The following is a 23,498-nucleotide window of genomic DNA, read 5'->3' on the forward strand; positions in this document are numbered from 1 at the left end:
CTGCTTTATCTCAGCCCAATGATTGGCCTGGCTGATAGGTGATTCTGAGGAACTGCAGTGGCCCAGAGAAGTGGGATCTGGGGGTGATGGGGTGGGAGTGGGACAGACTGGCAACCCTGGGCTCTTCTCTTAAAAGAAAGAAAGCTCCACCGTTGTGGCTCAGGCATCCCCGAGATGCCTCCTGTTCCCCCTCTCTATTTGATTCCAGCGACCAGGACACTTTTTAAGTGCCTGCCTCCCTCACACCACCGGTGCTCCAGAGCCCATAAAGCAAGTGGGCCCGCTCCCGGAGGCTCAGAGGCTAGTTGGACAGGACGTGTTTGTAAGCGTTGCCTGAATGCACCGCCAGGAGAAACAACACCCCCAGGGCTCGTAAGGCTTGTGAGTTTTTCTTCCAACTCCAAGCCAAGAAGCCATTTCCAGTTCCAGCTCAATTCCTCTAGTCGTTTGTGGCCTGTGTGATCATGAAGCATCGGGACCTACCTCATGGTCTACATGGCATGCTAAATGATATCTGTTAGGGAAAAAGGCCGTAACTGATAGGGGACAGAGTAAACTAATATACTGCCCTGATTAAATCTCCATCATCAAACTGCATGTCCTTTAATGACTATAGAATTAGCATTGTTTCCATGTTCCAAAAAATGTGTAATATTCTAGAATATCCGTCAGGTCCGGTTTCAGTTCCGCAGTTAGAATTTGACCTTAAACCATTAGAGCATGAAGCACTGATGTCATACATCAAGTCTACTAAGTTGCACACATACAGTACCACTCAAAAGTTTGGACACACCCACTCATTCAAGGATATTTCTTTATTTTTTACTATTTTCTATATTGGAGAATAATAGTCAAAACATCAAAACTATGAAATAACATATATGGAATCATGTAGTGACCAAAAAAGTGTTAAACAAATTTAAATATACTTTATATTTGAGATTCTTCAAAGTAGCCACAATTTGCCTTGATGACAGCTTTGCACACGCTTGGAATTCTCTCAACCAGCTTCATGAGGAAAGCTTTTCCAACAGTCTCGAAGGAGTTCCAACATATGCTGAGCACTTTTCCTTTACTCTGCGGTCCAACTCATCCCAAATCATCTCAATTGGGTTGAGGTCGGGTGATTGTGGAGGCCAGGTCATCTGATGTAGCACTCCATCACTCTCCTTGGTGAAATAGCCCTTACACGGCCTGGAGGTGTGTTTTGGGTCAATGTAGTGTTGAAAAACAAATGATAGTACCACTAAGCGCGAAACAGATGGGATGGCGTATAGCTGAAGAATGCTGTGGTAGCCATGCTGGTTAAGTGTGCCATGAATTCTAAATAAATCACTGATAGTGTCACCAGCAAAGCACCACCTCACCATCACACCTCCTCTTCCATGCTTCCCGGTGGGAACCACACATGCGGAGATCATCCGTTCACCTACTCTGGTGTCCATTAGTAGTGGTTTCTTTGCAGCAATTAACCATGAAGGCCTGATTCACACAGTCTCCTCTGAACAGTTGATGTTGAGATGTGTATGTTACTTAAACTCTGTGAAGCATTTATTTGTTTTGCAATCTGAGGTGCAGTTAACTCTAATGAACGTATCCTCTGCAGCAGAGGTAATTCTGGGGCTTCATTTCCTGTGGCGGTCCTCATGAGAGACAGTTAACTCTAATGAACTTATCCTCTGCAGCACAGGTAACTCTAATGAACGTATCCTCTGCAGCAGAGGTAACTCTGGGTCTTGTTTTCCTGTGGCGGTCCTCATGAGAGCCAGTTAACTCTAATGAACTTATCCTCTGCAGCAGAGGTAATTCTGGGGCTTCATTTCCTGTGGCGGTCCTCATGAGAGACAGTTTCATCGCAAAGTTTGATGGTTTTTGCGACTGCACTTGTTGAAACTTTCAAAGTTCTTGAAATGTTCCGTATTGACTGACCTTCATGTCTTAAATTAATCATGGACTGTCGTTTCTCTTTGCTTATCTGAGCTGTTCTTGACATAATATGGACCTGGTCATTTCTCTTTGCTTATCTGAGCTGTTCTTGACATAATATGGACCTGGTCATTTCTCTTTGCTTATCTGAGCTGTTCTTGACATAATATGGACCTGGTCATTTCTCTTTGCTTATCTGAGCTGTTCTTGACATAATATGGACTTGGTCATTTTTTTACTTATCTATTTTTTACTTAACACTTATTTTCCTTAAACTGCATTGTTGGTTAAGGGCTTTTAAGTCAGCATTTCACCTGTTGTTTTCGGCGCATGTGACAAATAAAGTTGCATTTGATTTGATTTGGTATTTTACCAAATGTGGTATTTTACCAAATCAAATCAAATCAAAATGTATTTGTCACATGCGCCGAATACAACAAGTGTAGACTTTACCGCGAAATGCTTACTTACAAGCCCTTAACCAACAGTGCAAGAAAATAGTAAAAAGTAACACAATAAGAATAACAATAACGAGGCTATATACAGGGGGCACCGGTACTGAGTCAGTAATTTGTACATGTAGGTAGGGGGGATGTGACTATGCATAGATAATAAACAGCGAGTAGCAGCAGCGTACAAAAGGGAGGGAGGGTTTGTGGGCACTATGGTGTTGAACCCTGAGCTGTAGTCAATGAACAGCATTCTCACATAGGTGTTCCTTTTGTCTAGTGGGTCTAAGGTGTCCGGGAGGATGCTGTTGATGTGAGCCATGACCAGCCTTTCAAAGCACTTCATGGCTACCGACGTGAGTGCCACGGAGCGGTAATAATTTAGGCAGGTTACCTTCACTTCCTTGGGCACAGGGACTATGGTGGTCTGCTTGAAACATGTAGGGATTACAGACTCGGACAGGGAGAGGTTGAAATGTCAGTGAAGACACTGGCCAGTTGGCCCGCGCATGCTTTGAGTTCACGTCCTGGTAATCCGTCTGGCCCAGCGGATTTGGAATGTTGACCTGTTTAAAATGTTTTGTTCACATCGGCTACCGAGAGCGTTATCACAGTCATCCAGAACAGCTAGTGCTCTCGTGCATGCTTCAGTGTTGCTTGCCTCGAAGTAAGCATAAAAGGCATTCAGCTCATCTGGTAGGCTCGCGTCACTGGGCAGCTTGCGTCTGGGTTTCCCTTTGTAGTCCGTAATACTTTTCAAGCCCAGCCACATCCGACGAGCATCAGATCTGGTGTAGTAGGATTCAATCTTAATCCTGTATTGACGCTTTGTTTGTTAGATGGTTCATCTGAGGGCATAGAAGGATTTCTTATAAGCGTCCGGATTAGTCTCCCGTTCATTGAAAGCGGCAGCTCTAGCCTTTAACTCGATGCAGATGTTGCCTATAATCCATGGCTTCAGGTTGGGATATGTACGTACAGTCACTGTGGGCACGATGTCATCGATGCACTTATTGATGAAGCTGATGACTGAGGTAGTGTACTGCTCAGTGCCATTGGATGAATCCTGGAACATATTACAGTCTGTGCTAGCAAAACAGTCCTGTAGTGTAGCATTCACGTCATCTGACCACTTCCGTATTGAGCGAGTCACTGGTACTTCCTGCTTTAGTTTTTGCTTGTAAGCAGGATTCAGGAGGATAGAATTATGGTCAAATTTGCCAAATGGTGGGCGGGGGAGAGCTTTGTATGGATCTGTAAGGAGTAAAGGTGGTCTAGGATTTTTTTCTCTGGTTGCACATGTGATGTGCTGGTAAAATTTGGTTAAACTGATTTAAGTTTGCCTGCATTAAATTCCTTGGCCACTAGGAGCGCCGCTTCTGGGTGATCATTTTCTTCTTTGCTTATGGCCTTAAAGAGTTGGTTGAGAGCGGTCTTAGTGCCAGCTTCGTTCTGTCGTGGTAAATAGACGGCTATGAATAATATAGATGAGAACTCTCTTGGTAGATAGCGTGGTCTACAGCTTATCATAAGGTACTCTACCTCAGGTGAGCAATACCTTGAGACTTGTTTAATATTAGACATCATGCACCAGCTGTTATTGACAAATAGACACACACCCCCACCCCTCCTCTTACCATAGGTAGTGTCTCTGTTCTGCCGGTGCATGGAAAACCCCGCTAGCTCTATATTGTCCGTATCGTCGCTCAGCCATGTCTCGGTGAAACATAAGATGTTACAGTTTTTAATGTCCTGTTGGTAGGATAATCTTAATCGTAGGTCATCAATTTTATTTTCCAATGATTGCACGTTAGCAAGAAGAATGGATGGCAGTGGGAGTTAACTCGCTCGCCGACAGATTCTCAGAAGGATCTCGATCTGCGGCCCCATTTCCTGCGTCTTTTCTGCGGCCCCATTTCCTGCGCCCCATTTTCTGCGTTTTTTCGTTTAAATCGGTCCATATATACCCAAAATAGCTTTGTATGGAAGCTGTGTCATTCAGAAAAAATCATAGTTTTTAAACGCTGCGTAATTTTTTAAAATTAAAAAAGTCGACGATAAACTTTCACAAAACACTTCGAAATCCTTTTGTAATCCAACTTTAGGTATTAGTAAACGTTTATAATCTATCAAAATGATTACAGGGCGATGTCTTTTCAATAGGTCTTCACTTGCAAAACAATGGCTTCTAATATCTTCTTCAACTGCATCCGGGTGAAGACTGGGAAAATGGAGGTCAGATAGATGGATTTTCCAACAATTAATTCAATTGAAAATGAGGACAATGGCGCCATCGTGCGGAATTTGTATGAATTTCAGGCAGATCGATATTAAATTCTGTTCTCTTTTAACAACTGGTGGAAGTGACTTATGGAAATTATTTTTAGCTTTCAGAGAGCAGTTTTTCTTGCGTTTTTCAATGAAACACACGATCTGTTATAGTCACAGCCGTGATTTAACCAGTTTTATAAACTTCAGAGTGTTTTCTATCCACACATACTAATCATATGCATATACTATATTCCTGGCATGAGTAGCAGGACGCTGAAAAGTTGCGCGATTTTTAACAGAATTTTCGAAAAAGGAGGGGGTAGAAGTAAGAGTTAACAAATAAGTACGCAATACACAAAAAAATGAACAAAATAGCACAATTGGTTGGGAGAATGTAAAATGTCAGCCATGTTCTTCGGCACCATCATCTGTATAAAACCCTACCTTATCACAACAAAACTGACTGGGTCAAACACATTAAGAATCAAAGAAATTCCACAAATGAACTTTTAACAAGGCACACCTGTTAATTGAAATGCATTCCAGGTGACCACCTCGTGAAGCTGGTTGAGAGAATGCCAAGAAAGCGCAAAGCTGTCATCAAGGCAAAGGGTGGTTACTTTAAAGAATCTCAAATATAAAATAGATTTAGATTTAGATTTGTTTAACACTTTTTTGCTTACTACATGATTCCATGTGTGTTTTTTCATAGTTTTGATGTCTTCACTATTATTTTACAGTAAAAAGAAAGAAAAACCTTGGAATGAGTAGCTGTGTCTAAACTTTTCACTGGTACTATGTATCTATAGCCACTTACACATTGACTTCTCTAAAGAATGCATTTCAGTCTATAGGATACAGTTATTTCCAGATCTTCTAGAGGAGATCTAAGACAGGTTTTGAGTAATGTTATTAAGTGGCTCTGGGGAATTCAGCTCGAGGCACATTTTTCAAGGTTGGGGTGAAGGATTCCCTCATTATCACTATATATTGAGAAAATGAAACAAAGGACCCAGGAGAGGTCCCACAGGCATCCACCCCGTCCCGCATGGCATGCAGGGGAGTTGACTGTCCTTCATGCTACACACTATATCACTATAGGGCTAATCTCTGGGGTGAACATCTGTATGGTGATACGTAAGGCGCGTGGTTGTGCATGTAGACTAACCTCTAACAGGGTCAGTGGGAAATACAGGGCTCCAACGGCCATTAATGTCACTGGCAGCCATGTTTGTTCATCTGTGTAATGTTCAAATTGCGTCATCACTCCAATACATTACAGAGGAGGCCCTGTCTTCTGGTCCAAAGGGCACCATATTCCCTATTTAGTGCACTGCTCTTGATCAGAGCCCTATTATGGAATAGGGTGTCATTTGGGATGCAGCCCTTGCTTGTGGAGCCATGTCCATAGCTCATGTTGGATTCCACATTATGTGAAGTGTATAAAATATCCATAAAAAGTATGTTCCCACAAGAGGTACTGAAACTTCATATCTTGTATCTTTAGTACGGAGGTGTAAATATTAGACAGACTGTATAGACAGAGTGGGGTTTCTGTCAAGCTACTGGGAATGTCAAACTCTCAAATAAGCAATGCAGCCTGTGCCAAACTGAGTGGTTCTTTGTAGTATGTTTAAAATGTACAACAAACTCTGTGAGGTTTCCTGTTTCCAATTTGAATGACGAGTAGACTTGGAGGACAGCTTTTTCACTTAAATATACATATTTTTTTATCTCTGAAATAAAATCTAATTACACCAAATATTTGTTTGAATCTCGTTCTATTTTTCCTTAATATTGTTTACTTTAGCTAAGTAAGAGAGAGGTCACATCAAAACTAGAGCTGTGGAATGTTAGGGTGCTTAACTCAATATCTAATACAAACATCTCGGAGCAAGGCTGTCTGTCCAACACCATTATGAGGGTCATCATCTGTCTCTGAGCGGTATGAGGCTCCTGGCCAAGTCCCTGGGCTAAGTCTGTCCCAAATGGCATCCTATATTCCATATAAAGTGCATTACTTTTGACCAGGACTCCATAAATGTACGCCTTTCATATGCTCTCTATGGAATTCTCAGTAGTTGGTATTCAGTCTTATGCAGATGTCTTTACTATGGACTTCTCAGTAGTTGGTATTCAGTCTTATGCAGATGCCTTTACTATGTACTTCTCAGTAGTTGGTATTCAGTCTTATGCAGATGCCTTTACTATGTACTTCTCAGTAGTTGGTATTCAGTCTTATGCAGATGCCTTTACTATGTACTTCTCAGTAGTTGGTATTCAGTCTTATGCAGATGCCTTTACTATGGACTTCTCAGTAGTTGGTATTCAGTCTTATGCAGATGCCTTTACTAGGTACTTCTCAGTAGTTGGTATTCAGTCTTATGCAGATGCCTTTACTATGTACTTCTCAGTAGTTGGTATTCAGTCTTATGCAGATGCCTTTACTATGGACTTCTCAGTAGTTGGTATTCAGTTTTATGCAGATGCCTTTACTATGGACTTCACAGTAGTTGGTATTCAGTCTTATGCAGATGCCTTTACTATGTACTTCTCAGTAGTTGGTATTCAGTCTTATGCAGGTGCCTTTACTAGGTACTTCTCAGTAGTTGGTATTCAGTCTTATGCAGATGCCTTTACTATGGACTTCTCAGTAGTTGGTATTCAGTCTTATGCAGATGTCTTTACTATGGACTTCTCAGTAGTTGGTATTCAGTCTTATGCAGATGCCTTTACTATGGACTTCTCAGTAGTTGGTATTCAGTCTTATGCAGATGTCTTTACTATGGACTTCTCAGTAGTTGGTATTCAGTCTTATGCAGATGTCTTTACTATGGACTTCTCAGTAGTTGGTATTCAGTCTTATGCAGATGCCTTTATTATGGACTTCTCAGTAGTTGGTATTCAGTCTTATGCAGATGCCTTTACTATGGACTTCTCAGTAGTTGGTATTGAGTCTTATGCAGATGCCTTTACTATGGACTTCTCAGTAGTTGGTATTCAGTCTTATGCAGATGCCTTTACTATGGACTTCTCAGTAGTTGGTATTCAGTTTTATGCAGATGCCTTTACTATGGACTTCTCAGTAGTTGGTATTCAGTCTTATGCAGATGCCTTTACTATGTACTTCTCAGTAGTTGGTATTCAGTCTTATGCAGATGCCTTTACTAGGTACTTCTCAGTAGTTGGTATTCAGTCTTATGCAGATGCCTTTACTATGGACTTCTCAGTAGTTGGTATTCAGTCTTATGCAGATGTCTTTACTATGGACTTCTCAGTAGTTGGTATTCAGTCTTATGCAGATGTCTTTACTATGGACTTCTCAGTAGTTGGTATTCAGTCTTATGCAGATGCCTTTACTATGTACTTCTCAGTAGTTGGTATTCAGTCTTATGCAGATGTCTTTACTATGGACTTCTCAGTAGTTGGTATTCAGTCTTATGCAGATGCCTTTACTATGTACTTCTCAGTAGTTGGTATTCAGTCTTACGCAGATGCCTTTACTATGTACTTCTCAGTAGTTGGTATTCAGTCTTATGCAGATGCCTTTACTAGGTACTTCTCAGTAGTTGGTATTCAGTCTTATGCAGATGTCTTTACTATGTACTTCTCAGTAGTTGGTATTCAGTCTTTCTTATGCAGATGTCTTTACTATGGACTTCTCAGTAGTTGGTATTCAGTCTTATGCAGATGCCTTTACTAGGTACTTCTCAGTAGTTGGTATTCAGTCTTATGCAGATGCCTTTACTAGGTACTTCTCAGTAGTTGGTATTCAGTCTTATGCAGATGCCTTTACTATGGACTTCTCAGTAGTTGGTATTCAGTCTTATGCAGATGCCTTTACTAGGTACTTCTCAGTAGTTGGTATTCAGTCTTATGCAGATGCCTTTACTAGGTACTTCTCAGTAGTTGGTATTCAGTCTTATGCAGATGCCTTTACTAGGTACTTCTCAGTAGTTGGTATTCAGTCTTATGCAGATGCCTTTACTATGGACTTCTCAGTAGTTATTATTCAGTCTTATGCAGATGCCTTTACTATGGACTTCTCAGTAGTTGGTATTCAGTCTTATGCAGATGCCTTTACTATGTACTTCTCAGTAGTTGGTATTCAGTCTTATGCAGATGCCTTTACTATGTACTTCTCAGTAGTTGGTATTCAGTCTTATGCAGATGCCTTTACTAGGTACTTCTCAATAGTTGGTATTCAGTCTTATGCAGATGCCTTTACTATGTACTTCTCAGTAGTTGGTATTCAGTCTTATGCAGATGCCTTTACTATGTACTTCTCAGTAGTTGGTATTCAGTCTTATGCAGATGCCTTTACTATGGACTTCTCAGTAGTTGGTATTGAGTCTTATGCAGATGTCTTTACTATGGACTTCTCAGTAGTTGGTATTCAGTCTTATGCAGATGCCTTTACTAGGTACTTCTCAGTAGTTGGTATTCAGTCTTATGCAGATGCCTTTACTATGTACTTCTCAGTAGTTGGTATTCAGTCTTATGCAGATGTCTTTACTATGGACTTCTCAGTAGTTGGTATTCAGTCTTATGCAGATGTCTTTACTATGGACTTCTCAGTAGTTGGTATTCAGTCTTATGCAGATGTCTTTACTATGGACTTCTCAGTAGTTATTATTCAGTCTTATGCAGGTGTCTTTACTATGTACTTCTCAGTAGTTGGTATTCAGTCTTATGCAGATGCCTTTACTATGTACTTCTCAGTAGTTGGTATTCAGTCTTATGCAGATGTCTTTACTATGGACTTCTCAGTAGTTGGTATTCAGTCTTATGCAGATGCCTTTACTAGGTACTTCTCAGTAGTTGGTATTCAGTCTTATGCAGATGCCTTTACTATGGACTTCTCAGTAGTTGGTATTCAGTCTTATGCAGATGCCTTTACTATGGACTTCTCAGTAGTTGGTATTCAGTCTTATGCAGATGTCTTTACTATGGACTTCTCAGTAGTTGGTATTCAGTCTTATGCAGATGTCTTTACTATGGACTTCTCAGTAGTTGGTATTCAGTCTTATGCAGATGCCTTTACTAGGTACTTCGCAGTAGTTGGTATTCAGTCTTATGCAGATGCCTTTACTATGGACTTCTCAGTAGTTGGTATTCAGTCTTATGCAGATGCCTTTACTAGGTACTTCTCAGTAGTTGGTATTCAGTCTTATGCAGATGCCTTTACTATGTACTTCTCAGTAGTTGGTATTCAGTCTTATGCAGATGCCTTTACTATGGACTTCTCAGTAGTTGGTATTCAGTCTTATGCAGATGCCTTTACTAGGTACTTCTCAGTAGTTGGTATTCAGTCTTATGCAGATGCCTTTACTAGGTACTTCTCAGTAGTTGGTATTCAGTCTTATGCAGATGCCTTTACTAGGTACTTCTCAGTAGTTGGTATTCAGTCTTATGCAGATGCCTTTACTATGGACTTCTCAGTAGTTGGTATTCAGTCTTATGCAGATGCCTTTACTAGGTATTTCTTAGTAGTTGGTATTCAGTCTTATGCAGATGCCTTTACTATGTACTTCTCAGTAGTTGGTATTCAGTCTTATGCAGATGCGGTTACTAGGTACTTCTCAGTAGTTGGTATTCAGTCTTATGCAGATGCTAATGGGCTTTGCAGGCGTGGTCCTCTTGCGCTCGCTGAATAAATGTCATTCAACCACTGAAAACCCTCCCACTTGCTGGCCAACAGATTGTATAATGGAGTTTTAATTTAATAGGGTTTTCAGTACATTTAAATAAAGCCATCTCTTTAAATTTGGTGTACCACTTTTACTGCAGTGGGCTAAATCAGGGTCATACCGAGTGTTTCTTAGTCAAACAAATCTACCTGGAAACAAAAGTATACACCTCACACACATGGTTATGGGCTTTAAAAAATGAAGACACCTGTACCATGTCAGATATTGAGTTGAAATGTACTCAATTTTGAGTTTGCATCCCCATATTACACTTTATATACATCACAGAAGACTGAAAATATCAACACCGTTTGACATAGAAACACAGAATTTTCGGCTGTTTAAAAAAATCAATAATGTTTATTAATTACAAAATTATGAAACGATCCACCCATGAGACCGCATTTGACTGCAGGAAAAGGGCTATACTTTGAAATTTCTCGACAGGCTCACTAGAATATATGGAGAGAACGTTCCGAATATTAGGATCAATGACAGAAAGCCATGTCAATACATGCATATTTGTCTCGTTTTCAGCATCAATTGGTGGACAAAAAATACTCTGATCTTGCTTAATATTTAGGGTTAGGAAAGTATTCATGAATAATAATAAAAACAGGGTTGAAGAGTCTTTATGAATTTATTGGTGAATAAAAAATACAGTGGTTTGATTCATCTTGAAAGTTGCCATATTCAATTGTTCAATCCATAAAATATTGAATGCTGTGAAAAGTACACAATAGGGATTTGAAAAATAATCCTATACATCTACCCTAATAATCCTCACTAATCATGGACCTGTGATGAAATGGGTCCAGTGGGAATGAACCGTGCTCCAGGGTCCAGGTTTAAACTGGTGTCTCTGGTCTGCATCCCATAATGATTGAAATAGGCTTGTAATGCGTCAACCTATTATGATCCTTCCACTATTGTTAGCGATCCTGAGGAACCACCACACGGACATGACAGAGGAAAGAAATGTAAACTAATAATGGAATGAAGGAAACGAACACTAAAGTTACAGTTATAAATGTAAGGAAACTAACACTAAAGTTACAGTTATAAATGTAAGGAAACTAACACTAAAGTGACAGTTATAAATGTCAGGAAACTAACACTAAAGTGACAGTTCTAAATGTCAGGAAACTAACACTAAAGTGACAGTTATAAATGTAAGGAAACTAACACTAAAGTGACAGTTCTAAATGTCAGGAAACTAACACTAAAGTGACAGTTCTAAATGTAAGGAAACTAACACTAAAGTGACAGTTCTAAATGTAAGGAAACTAACACTAAAGTGACAGTTATAAATGTAAGGAAACTAACACTAAAGTGACAGTTATAAATGTAAGGAAACTAACACTAAAGTGACAGTTCTAAATGTAAGGAAACTAACACTAAAGTGACAGTTCTAAATGTAAGGAAACTAACACTAAAGTGACAGTTCTAAATGTAAGGAAACTAACACTAAAGTGACAGTTATAAATGTAAGGAAACTAACACTAAAGTGACAGTTATAAATGTAAGGAAACTAACACTAAAGTGACAGTTCTAAATGTAAGGAAACTAACACTAAAGTGACAGTTATAAATGTAAGGAAACTAACACTAAAGTGACAGTTATAAATGTAAGGAAACTAACACTAAAGTGACAGTTATAAATGTAAGGAAACTAACACTAAAGTGACAGTTCTAAATGTAAGGAAACTAACACTAAAGTGACAGTTATAAATGTAAGGAAACTAACACTAAAGTGACAGTTCTAAATGTATGCAAACTAACACTAAAGTGACAGTTATAAATGTCAGGAAACTAACACTAAAGGGACAGTTATAAATATGAGGAAACTAACACTAAAGTGACAGTTATAAATGTCAGGAAACTAACACTAAAGTGACAGTTCTAAATCAATGTGGGTATACTTGATTGTTGTTACAGATAGTGGCTATTATTAAACACCATACAAATGGTAAAAATACAATAAAAAGTCTGAGGATATAATGAAGACCTTCTAAAAATCACAAATCAAGTCGGTAGGTTTGGCGCTATACTGTCATTTGCGCTTGGCTACAGAAGCCTATAGCTTGGGTCTCCAAATGTTATCCCTGCAAGTTAACAAGGCCAGCATTTCAGAAGCTGCACTGTGGAAAAGGTGATAGATATGTTGCTATGCTTCAGTTAATCCGTTTGCTGCCATGTGACTGGTTTCACATTTGTCTCCAGCGATCATAAGATAAAATAGATCTAAAACAATTGTAATATATATTTACCACCTCCTTACCAAAACAGCTTACTCATTTACCTCGCTCTTATCAATAGTTCTTATCAATCTGTAAATTACAGTGCATGGAGAATGCTGTTATTTCTATCAGAAAAGATCAAGTAGACGAGGTTCACCGTTTCAGGTGGAGTAATTATGAGGGAGTTAAGTCAAGGTCAGAATAGGGCGTATCTGTAGACACACCTCTGCCACACCTTCATTTATTTGACCTCCAGTGATCTCCGATTAGCGGTGAATACCACGCTATTCTCATGCTTTAGTTCAAAGTTGTAATACACGTAGAGAGAAAAGTGCTTAAAAGAGGTCTGAATTCAGCACTCCCCATGAGCCCTGGAGCATCCCTGTCCCTAAGAGACATGGAATGGGCAGGTAATTCACCATGAGCCCTGGAGCATCCCTGTCCCTAAGAGACATAGAACGGGCAGGTAATTCACCATGAGCCCTGGAACATCCCTGTCCCTAAGAGACATAGAACGGGCAGGTAATTCACCATGATCCCTGGAGCATCCCTGTCCCTAAGAGACATGGAACGGGCAGGTAATTCACCATGAGCTCTGGAGCATCCCTGTCCCTAAGAGACATAGAACGGGCAGGTAATTAACCATGAGCCCTGGAGCATCCCTGTCCCTAAGAGACATAGAACGGGCAGGTAATTCACCATGAGCCCTGGAGCATCCCTGTCCCTAAGAGACATGGAACGGGCAGGCAATTCACCATGAGCCCTGGAGCATCCCTGTCCCTAAGAGACATAGAATGGGCAGGTAATTCACCATGAGCCCTGGAGCATCCCTGTCCCTAAGAGACATAGAACGGGCAGGTAATTAACCATGAGCCCTGGAGCATCCCTGTCCCTAAGAGACATAGAACGGGCAGGTAATTCACCATGAGCCCTGGAGCATCCCTGTCCCTAAGAGACATGGAACGGGCAGGCAATTCCCCATGAGCCCTGGAACATCCCTGTCCCTAAGAGACATAGAATGGGCAGGTAATTCACCATGAGCCCATGAGCATCCCTGTCCCTAAGAGACATAGAATGGGCAGGTAATTCACCATGAGCCCTGGAGCATCCCTGCCCCTAAGAGACATAGAATGGGCAGGTAATTCACCATGAGCCCTGGAGCATCCCTGTCCCTAAGAGACATGGAACAGGCAGGCAATTCACCATGAGCTAAGTATCCTTACTCTCCTGCATGTTGTGCATCCATCCTCTGAAAGCAGTGATGATTATGTACTCAACAGTATTTCACATTATTTAGTCTTTAGGAAAGGCCAGAGTATGAGACAAGGCTGAATATCATAGAGCTCATTATACGAATTAAAGATGTGTTTAATCAAGTTCCCAATATGTGTGTGTTCAGATTATGAGTTCATGTACATATGAGCTGGTGATATCCTGGCAAGGCATTCAACGCACATAGTTCAACTTTGAGTTTGAATTGAGTTATAAATGAATTGCTCCCATTGTACAGGTGTTGACTATCATTATTTTCTGAGGTTTAATCAAACATTGAGTCTTGCCAAATGTGAGGCTCAAGCAGAGTACAGCTGCACACAGTATCTGCAGAGAAAATATCTCTCGTCATTATCACCATCATAGTTGCTATTTGGGTCTAGTCCTGTTCAGTGTGAGAAAGCAGAAAGAAGATTTACAGGAACAGTGGTCTCCTGACAGAACACAGAATCAGAACCTGACTCGCTTCATGAATCCATCCAATCCACAGTCATTAGTCGGAGTCAGGAACAGTGGTCTCCTGACAGAACACAGAACCAGAACCTGACTCACTTCCTGAATCCATCCAATCCACAGTCATTAGTCAGAGTCAGGAGCAGTGATGACAAACATTCTAGAATCAGTTGAAGAGGTTCTGAGGAGGGAGCTCACAGTCTCCTAAACCCGACCCTAGGCAACAGTCTGCCTAGGAAGACTATAGGAGCTGCACAGTCTCCTAAACCCGACCCTAGGCAACAGTCTGCCTAGGAAGACTATAGGAGCTGCACAGTCTCCTAAACCCGACCCTAGGCAACAGTCTGCCTAGGAAGACTATAGGAGCTGCACAGTCTCCTAAACCCGACCCTAGGCAACAGTCTGCCTAGGAAGACTATAGGAGCTCACAGTCTCCTAAACCCGACCCTAGGCAACAGTCTACCTAGGAAGACTATAGGAGCTGCACAGTCTCCTAAACCCGACCCTAGGCAACAGTCTGCCTAGGAAGACTATAGGAGCTGCACAGTCTCCTAAACCCGACCCTAGGCAACAGTCTGCCTAGGAAGACTATAGGAGCTGCACAGTCTCCTAAACCCGACCCTAGGCAACAGTCTGCCTAGGAAGACTATAGGAGCTGCACAGTCTCCTAAACCCGACCCTAGGCAACAGTCTGCCTAGGAAGACTATAGGAGCTGCACAATCTCCTAAACCCGACCCTAGGCAACAGTCTACCTAGGAAGACTATAGGAGCTCACAGTCTCCTAAACCCGACCCTAGGCAACAGTCTGCCTAGGAAGACTATAGGAGCTGCACAGTCTCCTAAACCCGACCCTAGGCAACAGTCTGCCTAGGAAGACTATAGGAGCTGCACAGTCTCCTAAACCCGACCCTAGGCAACAGTCTGCCTAGGAAGACTATAGGAGCTGCACAGTCTCCTAAACCCGACCCTAGGCAACAGTCTACCTAGGAAGACTATAGGAGCTGCACAGTCTCCTAAACCCGACCCTAGGCAACAGTCTGCCTAGGAAGACTATAGGAGCTGCACAGTCTCCTAAACCCGACCCTAGGCAACAGTCTGCCTAGGAAGACTATAGGAGCTGCACAGTCTCCTAAACCCGACCCTAGGCAACAGTCTGCCTAGGAAGACTATAGGAGCTGCACAGTCTCCTAAACCCGACCCTAGGCAACAGTCTGCCTAGGAAGACTCTAGGAGCTGCACAGTCTCCTAAACCCGACCCTAGGCAACAGTCTGCCTAGGAAGACTATAGGAGCTCACAGTCTCCTAAACCCGACCCTAGGCAACAGTCTGCCTAGGAAGACTATAGGAGCTGCACAGTCTCCTAAACCCGACCCTAGGCAGCAGTCTGCCTAGGAAGACTAAAGGAGCTGCACAGTCTCCTAAATCCGACCCTAGGCAACAGTCTGCGTAGGAAGACTATAGGAGCTCACAGTCTCCTAAACCCGACCCTAGGCAACAGTCTACCTAGGAAGACTATAGGAGCTGCACAGTCTCCTAAACCCGACCCTAGGCAACAGTCTGCCTAGGAAGACTATAGGAGCTGCAGCATCACTGTTGATCCAAGAGAATCTGTCTGGATCAGTTTGGATCTGGTTAGCCAGCCAAGCAGCAAGTTTATAGGAAATTACGTAAATGAGTAAAAACAGTGGTTCGCCTTCATTTGCTTGTATAACAGGAGCTCCATGACCAAGGGGCTCACACTGTTCCAAGATACCCACGTGGATGTTACTACAGTGGGCATGACTACTACTGGACACAACCCTCACCCTGGTGCCATGGCCCTGCCAGTGTTTCAATCAAGTGTTCTACACTAATGTAAGGATGCATGACTCGCCTGGACTAGAATGTATGCCCCTTCTCGAGCACGACACTACAAGTCTTTTCAGACAGGGCTTTGCTTTTGACGACCCTGGAAATCGCCAGATACAACACAGGAGGTTGGTGGCATCTTAACTGGAGAGGACTGGCTCGTGGTAATGGCTGGAGCGGAATAGGTGGAACGGTTCAAATACATTCAACACATGGTTTCCAGGTCTTTGATGCCATTCCATTTGATCCGTTCCAGCCATTACTATGAGCCGTCCTCCCCTCAGCAGTCTCCACTAATATACAAGTATGGGGATTATCGGATTTAAATGCACAGGATGCCACACTGTGCTGCTGCTGCAGTTTTGATGTTCAGCTGGCACTGCCCACCTTATCTGGGCTGGTGGTAATCCTCCATGAACAAGCTTCACATTATGCTGAGAGCAGTGTGGAAGTAACTGCAGAACAGGTGGTCTCTCTCTCTCTCTCTCTCTCTCTCTCTCTCTCTCTCTCTCTCCGACTATATATATATATATATATATATAGTCAGAGAGAGAGAGAGAGAGAGAGAGAGAGAGAGTACCAGTCAAAAGTTTGGACACACCTACTCATTCAAGGGTTTTTCTTTATTTTACTATTTTCTACATTAACGACAGCTTTGCACACTCTTGACATTATCTCAACCAGCTTCATGAGGTGGTCACCTGGAATGCATTTCAATTAACAGGTGTTCCTTGTTAAAAGTTAATATGTGGAATTGATTTCCTTTTGAATGCATTTGAGCCAATCAGTTGTGTTGTGACAAGGTAGGGGTGGTATACAGAAGATATCCCTATTTGGACCAAGACCAAGTCCATATTATGTCAAGAACAGCTCAAATAAGCAAAGAGAAACGACAGTCCATCATTACTTTAAGACATGAAGGTCAGTCAATCCAGACAATTTCAAGAACTTTGAAAGTTTCTTCAAGTGCAGTCGCAAAAACCATCAAGTTCTATGATGAAACTGGCTCTCATGAGGACAGCCACAGGGAAGGAAGACCCAGAGTTACCTCTGCTGCAGAGGATACGTTCATTAGAGTTACCTGTGCTGCAGAGGATAAGTTCATTAGAGTTAACTGTCTCTCATGAGGACCGCCACAGGAAAGGAAGACCCAGAGTTACCTCTGCTGTAGAGGATAGGTTCATTAGAGTTACCTGTGCTGCAGAGGATAAGTTCATTAGAGTTAACTGTCTCTCATGAGGACCGCCACAGGGAAGGAAGACCCAGAGTTACCTCTGCTGCAGAGGATACGTTCATTAGAGTTAACTGTCTCTCATGAGGACCGCCACAGGAAAGGAAGACCCAGAGTTACCTCTGCTGCAGAGGATAAGTTCATTAGAGTTAACTGTCTCTCATGAGGACCGCCACAGGGAAGGAAGACCCAGAGTTACCTCTGCTGCAGAGGATACGTTCATTAGAGTTAACTGGCTCTCATGAGGACCGCCACAGGGAAGGAAGACCCAGAGTTACCTCTGCTGCAGAGGATACGTTCATTAGAGTTAACTGGCTCTCATGAGGACCGCCACAGGGAAGGAAGACCCAGAGATAAGTTAATTAGAGTTAACTGCACATTAGAGTTAACTGCGTGAATCAGGCCTTAATGGTCAAATTGCTGCAAAGAAACCACTACTAAAGGACACCAATAATAAGAAAAGACTTGCTTGGGCCAAGAAACACAAGCAATGGACATTAGACCGGTGGAAATCTGTCCTTTGGTCTGATGAGTTCAAATTGTAGATTTTTGGTTCCAACCGCCGTGTCTTCCTGTGGCTGTCCTCATGAGAGTCAGTTTCATCATAGAGCTTGATGGTTTTTGTGACTGCACTTGAAGAAACTTTCAAAGTTCTTGAAATTTTCTGGATTGACTGACCTTCGTGTCTTAAGGTATGGAGAGTAGGTGAAAGAATAATCTCCACATATGTGGTTCCCACCGTGAAGCATGGAGGAGGAGGTGTGATGGTGTGGGGGTGCTTTGCTGGTGACACTATCAGTAATTATTTCAAATTCAAGGGACACTTAATGGCTACCTCAGCATTCTGCAGCAATACACCATCCCATCTGGTTTGCGCTTAGTGGGACTATCATTTGTTTTTCAACAGGACAACGACCCAAAACACACCTCCAGTGCTGCATCAGATGACCTGGCTTCCACAATCACCTGCCCTCAACCCAATTAAGATGAGTTGAATCGCAGGGTGAAAGAAAAGCAGCCAAAAAGTGCTCAGCATATGTTTGAAACACTATCATATGTTTGAAACACTATCCTCATGAAGCTGGTTGAGAGAATGCCAAGAGTGTGCAAAGCTGTCATCAAGGCAAAGGGTGGCTACTTTGAAGAAATATATTTGATTTGTTTAACTTATTTGGTAACTACATGATTCAATATGTGTTATTTAATAGTTTTGATGTCTTCTCTATTATTCTACAATGTAGAAAATATTCAAAATAAAGAAAAACCATTGACTGTATATATATTATTCTCTCTCTCACATTCTCTCTCTCTCTCTACTTCTTTGGCCTTCTCTTTCTCAGTTCAATAAAATTCAAAGGGCTTCATTGGCATGGGAAACAGATAATAAACTAAACTGAAATAAACAATGTCAAATGAACAGTAAACATTACACTCACACAAGATCCAAAGGAATAAAGACATTTCAAATGTCATATTATGGCTATATATATATATACAGTGTTGTAACCATGTGCAAATAGTTCAAGTACAAATGGGAAAATAAATAAACTTATGGGTCGTTTTTACATTTTCTCTGTCTCATTCTCTCTCCTACCCCCAACAATACAAACTCTATTTATGGTCATGAAAATAGTTTCTGAAAACATAATGAACCATTCTAAGCCTCCACATTCATCCTATGACAAGTTAGTAGTCAGGGAGGAAATTCCCCCAGAACAATGTGCAGCAGTGGCTACCCAGAAAACCAAAATTGGTTCTGTGAAAGTTTCCAGAACATTCATTATGTCGTGGCCAGGTTCATCTTCATTCTTCAGAGGACACATATCTTCTTGGTTTTTTACAGCTTTTCTGCTACATATACATATATTTTACATTCACATTTTACATACATGGTACTTTTATATAAAGCAATCACATAACAATAATACACTACCAAACATCAGCTCTTTAATCCCACCCCTCTGCCTCTCTCAGCCCATCCCACCTATCACAATAGACCTCAGCTCTTTAATCCCACCCCTCTGCCACTCTCAGCCCATCCCACCTATCACCATAGACCTCAGCTCTTTAATCCCACCCCTCAGCCACTCTCAGCCCATCCCACCTATCACCAATAGACCTCAGCTCTTTAATCCCACCCCTCTGCCACTCTCAGCCCATCCCACCTATCACCATAGACCTCAGCTCTTTAATCCCACCCCTCAGCCACTCTCAGCCCATCCCACCTATCACCATAGACCTCAGCTCTTTAATCCCACCCCTCTGCCTCTCTCAGCCCATCCCACCTATCACAATAGACCTCAGCTCTTTAATCCCACCCCTCTGCCACTCTCAGCCCATCCCACCTATCACCATAGACCTCAGCTCTTTAATCCCACCCCTCTGCCTCTCTCAGCCCATCCCACCTATCACCAATAGACCTCAGCTCTTTAATCCCACCCCTCTGCCACTCTCAGCCCATCCCACCTATCACCATAGACCTCAGTTCTTTAATCCCACCCCTCAGCCACTCTCAGCCCATCCCACCTATCACCATAGACCTCAGCTCTTTAATCCCACCCCTCTGCCTCTCTCAGCCCATCCCACCTATCACCATAGACCTCAGCACTTTAATCCCACCCCTCTGCCTCTCTCAGCCCATCCCACATATCACCATAGACCTCAGCTCTTTAATCCCACCCCTCAGTCACTCTCAGCCCATCCCACCTATCACCACAGACCTCAGCTCTTTAATCCCACCCCTCAGTCACTCTCAGCCCATCCCACCTATCACCATAGACCTCAGCTCTTTAATCCCACCCCTCTGCCACTCTCAGCCCATCCCACCTATCACCATAGACCTCAGTTCTTTAATCCCACCCCTCTGCCTCTCTCAGCCCATCCCACCTATCACCATAGACCTCAGCTCTTTAATCCCACCCCGCTGCCTCTCTTAGCCCATCCCACCTATCACCATAGACCTCAGCTCTTTAATCCCACCCCTCTGCCTCTCTCAGCCCATCCCACCTATCACCATAGACCTCAGCTCTTTAATCCCACCCCTCTGCCTCTCTCAGCCCATCCCACCTATCACAATAGACCTCAGCTCTTTAACCCCACCCCCTCAGCCACTCTCAGCCCATCCCTCCTATTACAATAGACCTCAGCTCTTTAATCCCACCCCTCTGCCTCTCTTAGCCCATCCCTCCTATTACAATAGACCTCAGCTCTTTAATCCCACCCCTCTGCCACTCTCAGCCCATCCCACCTATCACCATAGACCTCAGCTCTTTAATCCCACCCCTCAGCCACTCTCAGCCCATCCCACCTATCACCAATAGACCTCAGCTCTTTAATCCCACCCCTCTGCCACTCTCAGCCCATCCCACCTATCACCATAGACCTCAGCTCTTTAATCCCACCCCTCAGCCACTCTCAGCCCATCCCACCTATCACCATAGACCTCAGCTCTTTAATCCCACCCCTCTGCCTCTCTCAGCCCATCCCACCTATCACAATAGACCTCAGCTCTTTAATCCCACCCCTCTGCCACTCTCAGCCCATCCCACCTATCACCATAGACCTCAGCTCTTTAATCCCACCCCTCTGCCTCTCTCAGCCCATCCCACCTATCACCAATAGACCTCAGCTCTTTAATCCCACCCCTCTGCCACTCTCAGCCCATCCCACCTATCACCATAGACCTCAGTTCTTTAATCCCACCCCTCAGCCACTCTCAGCCCATCCCACCTATCACCATAGACCTCAGCTCTTTAATCCCACCCCTCTGCCTCTCTCAGCCCATCCCACCTATCACCATAGACCTCAGCACTTTAATCCCACCCCTCTGCCTCTCTCAGCCCATCCCACATATCACCATAGACCTCAGCTCTTTAATCCCACCCCTCAGTCACTCTCAGCCCATCCCACCTATCACCACAGACCTCAGCTCTTTAATCCCACCCCTCAGTCACTCTCAGCCCATCCCACCTATCACCATAGACCTCAGCTCTTTAATCCCACCCCTCTGCCACTCTCAGCCCATCCCACCTATCACCATAGACCTCAGTTCTTTAATCCCACCCCTCTGCCTCTCTCAGCCCATCCCACCTATCACCATAGACCTCAGCTCTTTAATCCCACCCCTCTGCCTCTCTTAGCCCATCCCACCTATCACCATAGACCTCAGCTCTTTAATCCCACCCCTCTGCCTCTCTCAGCCCATCCCACCTATCACCATAGACCTCAGCTCTTTAATCCCACCCCTCTGCCTCTCTCAGCCCATCCCACCTATCACAATAGACCTCAGCTCTTTAACCCCACCCCCTCAGCCACTCTCAGCCCATCCCTCCTATTACAATAGACCTCAGCTCTTTAATCCCACCCCTCTGCCTCTCTTAGCCCATCCCACCTATCACCATAGACCTCAGCTCTTTAATCCCACCCCTCTGCCTCTCTCAGCCCATCCCACCTATCACCATAGACCACAGCTCTTTAATCCCACCCCTCTGCCTCTCTTCGCCCATTCCACCTATCACCATAGACCTCAGCTCTTTAATCCCACCCCTCAGCCACTCTCAGCCCATCCCACCTATCACCATAGACCTCAGCTCTTTAATCCCACCCCTCTGCCACTCTCAGCCCATCCCACCTATCACCATAGACCTCAGCTCTTTAATCCCACCCCTCTGCCACTCTCAGCCCATCCCACCTATCACCATAGTCCACCCTCGATTGGTTTCCATATATTTTTCAATTGTTCTGTGATATTTTAGATACATTTCTAACCTTTCTAATCATATAGTATCCCCAGATTGTGAGCTAAAGATGAAATCCTTTCCTACAAATCTTTTTATATTAGTGACTGACTATGACTGTTTTTAGAATTGTTCATTGTGTTTTTAGATACTCTTTACATTACCATACATATGGTTTCCGCTGTTCTATTAAAATGGCATGATTCTTGCACCTGTCAAACGCATGATAGTGAAATATACTAACCTATAACATACATAATATGCATCTGTCATAACATCCTTTGAGAGCATTTTTGCAATTTTCCCAATCTGGATCTTGAGATTGCACAGACCTGTGGAGCTTGATCAACTCAGAATAGCACACTTAACGTTACCTGTGTTGAAGAGCACAAGGAGAACACAGATCTCTGACTGTTCTCTCGGATATTATTTAAGTCTGTATATTCCTGTCTGTTAGACAACAGAAGCATCTCTTTTGTAAAGATGGCGTCATCACATCTTTAAAAGACCCTGCTGTCCACAGTTGTTATCATTTATAGAATTGGCTGGAGCAGATGATGCAATTCCTTGGACTGAGGGAAAATCAATAACAGATTGTCTCCAAACCTTTCTCTGGCATCGAGGACTCTGACAAAGGATTGTAACACCTCACTACTGGCTGGGAAATGCAGCAGGAAGAGCTCGTGTTCTGTGTGTTTGGATGAGGGCTAAGCCCTCTTACTGTGCAAGGTATCTTGGATTGGCTTCAGGTGGCACGCTGAGCACAACAGTAAACGATGTTTGCTTCTATTTGGGGTGGAACCCACTGTGAGACGTTGGCTTGGGTTTCACCTGCCGCAGAGTCGCAGACTCTCAACCTAAAGAGTTCTTCAAGTCACAAAGAAATGAACGGCCCTTCATTGTCCATAATATGGGACAGCTGAATGTAAACTCCATACTCTCAACAAATCTCATTTGGATTTATTCTAAGAGGATATGACACCTCTGAGAGTAAACCAGAGCGCTGGCGTTTCCAGGTCTCCTGCACTGCTGCTGTGATATCGTGACTAGTCAGACCTCTCCCTCCATCTTTGTTTGGGTCCCAAATAGCACCATATTCATTATATAGTGCACTCCTTTTGACATATAGTGCAGTCCCTTTGACATATAGTGCACTCCTTTTGACATATAGTGCACTACTTTTAACATATAGTGCACTACTTTTGACATATAGTGCACTACTTTTGACCAGGGCCTATGGGGTAGTGCACCATATACGGAATAGCCTGTCAGGTGTCAGTCAGCAACACCCAAGAGCCTCCTGGGGAGAGATGAGAGCTGAAACTCACTGATGCTGGGCTTGGAGCAAGATGAGAGGGTCTGGAGGAGAGGGAGGAGAGGTA

Source organism: Oncorhynchus clarkii, chromosome 3 (assembly GCF_045791955.1).
Source record: "Oncorhynchus clarkii lewisi isolate Uvic-CL-2024 chromosome 3, UVic_Ocla_1.0, whole genome shotgun sequence".
Taxonomy (NCBI): Eukaryota; Metazoa; Chordata; class Actinopteri; order Salmoniformes; family Salmonidae; genus Oncorhynchus; species Oncorhynchus clarkii.